Here is a 5,610-nt window from a genome sequence, read left to right on the forward strand (position 1 = left end):
CACAGTCATTGGCAAAGGACAGAACATCTCACATCTGGATAAAGCCTTAGTTAAATGATTGCAGCCGAGTCTTGTTTGAGCCAGGAGCAGCACTTGTTAAAGACTGCCTGCTTCCAGGGACCAATGCCTCTTGCCTTGAGATGGCCACCTCTCTGTCTAGGCTAACTTAGCTCTGGGCCAGTACCCCCACCAGGAGGGAGACTGGAAAGGTTGATTCTGGGTCCACAGCATCAAGTCATGTGCTGTGCCGTTTCAGTCTTCATGCGGCCTGCAAGCCCAGGCAGTTCTGCAGCATGACTGAATAGCAACCTCATAGAACAGAGCTTTTCTTCAGAGCCTCTTTCTCACTGGTGCACTACCTTAGGTCTTCTACCCATGACCAAGGTGGCCTCAATGTAGTGAGCTAGAATGGGAGCCTGGGCTAGCAAAGGGCATCTGGGTTGCACTCTGGAGGTCCATGTTCTGTGGTCCCCACAGTAGGAGGATTACACATGAGCCTTGGGAGATGCTGTTTCCTGGGCCTCAGCCTGAGGTACAGGTAGAAACATGGGCACATGGGACATGGGCTGTTCTGACAGTTGGATATTCAGCCACCTTTTCGGAGGAACAGAAGAAAAACAACCCAGTGCCTTCACTGTTGAAAGACCTTTTATCTTTGGTGAAATTAATGTCATAAATCTAACCATTTGCCATTTATATAACACATTTGGTACATTCATATTATTATGCAGCCACTACCCCCATTAAGTTTCAGAATATTTCTGTCACCCTATAAAGAAACTCCACGCTCACTGAGGCCACTAGCACGTTCCCTGGATTTGCCAGTTCTGGGTATCTCATAGTAGTAGGATCTTGTGTTTGCCTTTCACCGTTGTATCTTTTTTTTTTTTTGGTTTTTCGAGACAGGGTTTCTCTGTGTAGCTTTGGAGCCTATGCTGACACTCTCTCTCTGGAGACCAGGCTGGCCTCGAACTCACAGAGATCCGCCTGCCTCTGCCTCCCGAGTGCTGGGATTAAAGGCGTGCACCACCTACGCCCGGCTTCACCGTTATATCTTGAAGCACAAACTTACTTAGGTGGCCTCCCCTCACCAGACAAGATACTGCAGTCTGGCCACTGTTCAATACTGGGTACCAGGGAGGCCCTGGAGTCCAGATATTCCTGACCAAACCAGAAACTCATCCTAACAGCTGACCAGGCACGGTACAGGGTGAATCTTCAATCCCACTGGCTGAGTGTCACCTATAGAATTGCCCAGGACCTGCTTCTCACATCTGGGAAACCAACATGTCAGGAGAGGAAAAGGTGAGATGAAGATGTGAGATAATTGAGATCCACTTTGCATCTCTTCTAGACTGGAATGTGTAAATACAGCACAACTCAAAAGGGAGGAGTGTGTGTGCACAGATGAGGGTGTATACTGATGAAGATGTGTGCAGGTGGAGGTATGCATACGTGTGTGTGTGTGTGTGTGTGTGTGTGTGTGTGTGTGTTTGTGTGTGTGCAGGTAGTGATAAGCACTGGAGTGTTTCCAGGTGGGGATTACACAGGTGAAGGTATAGACCACTGTGTGCAGATGAGAGGTGTGCCAATGGGCTACATACAGGTGGAGACAAGCAGTCAGGTGTGTGTGCACAGGGTAATTGTCTTCAAATCTTCAGAAGGAAAGAAAAGCAGCACTGGCATCCATCACCTTCAGCTCTAACATGAGGGACAGTCCCTGCAGAACTCACTCTGACATGAGGGACAGTCCCCGCAGAACTTAGCGAATACTGGCTAGACTTTGGGTTCAGCAGGAGGCAGCTGTTTTCCTTGAGAATGAGGAAGTTTTAACAAAGTTTAACTCCTTTCCAGCCCTGCAGAGGGGCTGCAAATACATGGCAAGAGAGCCACACAGTAATTCTAGGAGAGATGCCTTCTGGGAGGCTCATTGGCACCCTTTGAGAGTCCAGTAGCACATGCTGGAGCTAGGATCTCACCACCACTCCCAGCCCCAGACTGTCCTAAGCAGATTCTGACTAGCAAGAGTTATGGTTGGTGCCACATCCTACCAGACTGGCCTTCCCTCCAGCCGTACTCTCTATCATGCTCTTAACCCGCCCTACCCAGTGTCTTCAGTGTCTCTTAATGATGTGTTTCCCATACACTCTGGACAGTGGCTTCAGGTGAGACTGTGGACCCTGGTCTATGTGGACAACTGGCTGCAGAGCCAGACACAGCATCCTTCAGCCACCACAGCATCCTGCCTGCAAGTGGCTTTCTGGGGGTGATGCACACCACCACAGGGGCTGCTATGGATGTAAGGGATGTATCCTGTCCGTCCTATCACAGTCCAGGGATGCATCAGCAGTCAGCCCATACTGGGAGCATCCACGTCACTTTAGGAGTCCACAAATAGGAACTAAACATTTCTTTTTTGTTGTTTTTTATTAAAAACAATCTTACTTTACATACCAATCCCAGGTCCCTCTCCGTCCCGTCATCCCATTCCTTCCCACACACACTATCCCCCCATCCACTCCTCAGGGAGGGTGAGGCAAATAATCCAATTAAAAATGTGATACAGATCTAAATAGAGAATTCTCAAGAGGAATTTCAAATGGCCAAAAGGCACTTAAGAAGTGCTCAGCATCCTTAGCCATCAGGGAAATGCAAATCAAAACAACTCTGAGATACCATCTTACACCTGTCAGAATAGCTAAAATCAAAAACACCAATGACAATTTATGCTGGAAAGGATGTGGAGAAAGAGGAACACTCCTCCATTGCTGGTGGGAGTGTCAACTTGAACAGCCACTTTGGAAATCAATATGGCCGTTTATCAGGAAAATGGGAATCAATCTATCTCAAGATCCAGCAATTTCACTCTTAGGCATATACCCAAAGGATGCACACTCATACCACAAGGACATCTGTTAAACTATGTTCATAGCAGCATTATTTGTAATAGCCAGAACCTGGAAGCAACCTAGATGCCCCTCAACCAAAGAATGGATACAGAAAATGTGGAACATTTACACAATGGAGCACTACTCAGTGGAAAAAACAAAAACAAAAACAAAAAACAATGGAATCCTGAAATTCATAGGCAAATGGATGGAACTAGAGGAAACCATCCTGGGTGAGGTAACCCAGACACAGAAAGGAAAACATGGTATGTACTCATAAGTGGATATTAGGCATAGACCAAAGGATTCATAACCTCAGAGAAGCTAGTAAACAATGAGGACCCTAAGAGACATGCATGGTCCCCGGAGAAGGGGAAAGGAACAAGATCTCCTGAGCAAACTGGGAGGGGGTGGTAGGAGAAAAGGAGAGGGGGAGGAGAACATGAAGGATCAGGAAGATCCAGCTGGGGAACAACAGAGGAGAGCAAGGAAAGAGAGGGAGCCGTTATGGGCTTAATGAGAAACCTGGCACTAGGGAAAACTCCAGGAATCAACAAGGATGACCCCAACTAAGAATCTAAGCAATAGTGGAGAGGTACCTTAAATACCCTTCCCCTATAATGAGATTGATGGAACTAAACATTTCTTAAGCTAAAATTTGAAACACGGAGGGAAAAGACTCAAGTAGGATTGTGTTTGGAAATTCTCAGGAGAGCATGGGGCTTCAACTCACCACTCAGCATCCAGAGTCTAGGAAACATCACTGGGCCATCCAGACCCATGGCTACCAGAGAGGAGTAGTCTGCAAGCAGTAGTGGTTAGGCTCAAAGTTTTGCGTTTCTCCATGAAGCATGTGCCCCTCAGCTTCTACAGCAAAAAATGCTGGGGATCAAGTGTAAAGAAGTTGGAGTTAGAGGTGCATGTCAGAGGCCCACACACAAGCTGATGGCCTTCAGTAAGAGGTTACAATAGTTTTCTAGTAAAAACTCAGGACCATGCAAAGCCAGTTCAGGTGTGGGTAGTAAAGCTGGGCTCTGCTATCAGAGTCCCAGCTGTGGAAATCAGCTAGCCCCATTCCCACCTAACTATGCCACCTGTTTGTCTGCCACCTCTGTTCTGTCCCCCAGTCAACAGCAGGTAGTCTCCTTGGTTGCAGGGGCTGTGGCTTTATGAGCTGTGGAACCTTCCTTTGTGAGGCATTCCATATCTGCTGTGTACACGAAGAGGTTCCTCCATGGTTTAATGTGTCAGCACTGAGCAAGAAGTGTCTGACTTTTACAGCTCAACCTGATGAGAGAGGTGAGAAGTCAGAAGTAGACAATGGCCACGGGAATTGGGGTTTCACCCCATAGGTCCCTGGGCCAGGGCCTCACAGGTGGAGACTCAGCCCATCGGAGACCCCAGTTATCATGTGACCTGTTTGATTTCTTGGAGCTGGCAGGGTCTTTGTCTGATGAACCTCTCCATGGGGCATACAATGAGATGCCAAGATTGGGAAAGCTCCTCCTGAGAAATGAGGGTACTGATGGGAGATCATGAGTGGAATGGGTAGATAACAGCAGTGTTGGACAGTTCAAAGAGAATTATGGGAGGCACCTAAGGCTAGATATCAGGACAGAATTCATGGCTGTGAGTAGCACATGCAGGAAGCTCTGGGAAAGGTTGGCTGTGGCTGTGTTAGTAGTCATGGCAGAGTCCCACAATGAAACCTACGATGAAGGTGGGGAGTATAGAAGCAAGAGACCTCAATCAAAATAGTCAAAGATGCTAGAAGCTCCCAGCACCACTGATTCTTGAATCTGAAATCAGAGCTCACTAGTGACTTTACAGCTCACAGCTTACCAGAGTCACAGACAACCCTTAGTCCTCAAATTTTGAGAGGACCAATTATGCTCTTATGAAATGAGTGAATGAAGGGACTCCAGTCCAGATGATGGGGTGTGACTTTGAGGGAGGCAAGCTGCAGTATTGACAAGTATCACAGGCAAAATATGGACAGATGACTGACAGAGGATGGGCTTGGTATGGGCATGCCAGGTAGCAAGAGGAGGAGGAGTCTGGAGGTCCTAAGAACTGTGTGATGCACACATTTGATGTGGGGAGTACTGTCCTGTGTGTGTTGAGCAGTATGTTCTGTATGGTGTGTAGCTTTGTGTGGTATGTATGGTGCAAGAGTGTGTTCTCACACAGCGACAATACCAGAGCTGAACTTTGGGCCTGTTAGGAATGTGAGGACTCACCTTGTTGGGTTCACTGCCAGGGCCCTTTCCTGTGAATCAGTCTACTGTGCTTTTCTCTTTGTCCCAGGCCCCTCTCTAATGCTGGCCCTTCACAGCAGCACTTTTAAGAGGGAGTGTCCTGGGTGGTAAGATCCTAGGGAAATGGATGAATTTGGGTTCTTATGTAGGATGGCCTCTTTATGTATTTTCTGGTATTTGTCACTTGAACATTCAGGACAGAATTGTGTCAAGGAGAAATGTGGTACTTAAGTAGATCTGGCCCAACCAGGGGTCTTTTCATGGGTAGCTGTATCCACAGAGGTGGGATAGCTATACCTAGCCTTGTGGCCACTATTTGAGGGGTTGCAAACCTACCTGTCATGATAGGAACCTCCTGCCAAGCCTAGTCAGCCATACCAACCTGCCATATAGATATTAGCTTTTGGCCCAGGTCCTGGTGACCCCCCTGACAATGTCAAGCAGTATCGTAGGCCACTCATTCT

This window comes from Cricetulus griseus, chromosome 2 (genome assembly GCF_003668045.3).
Source record: "Cricetulus griseus strain 17A/GY chromosome 2, alternate assembly CriGri-PICRH-1.0, whole genome shotgun sequence".
Taxonomy (NCBI): domain Eukaryota; kingdom Metazoa; phylum Chordata; class Mammalia; order Rodentia; family Cricetidae; genus Cricetulus; species Cricetulus griseus.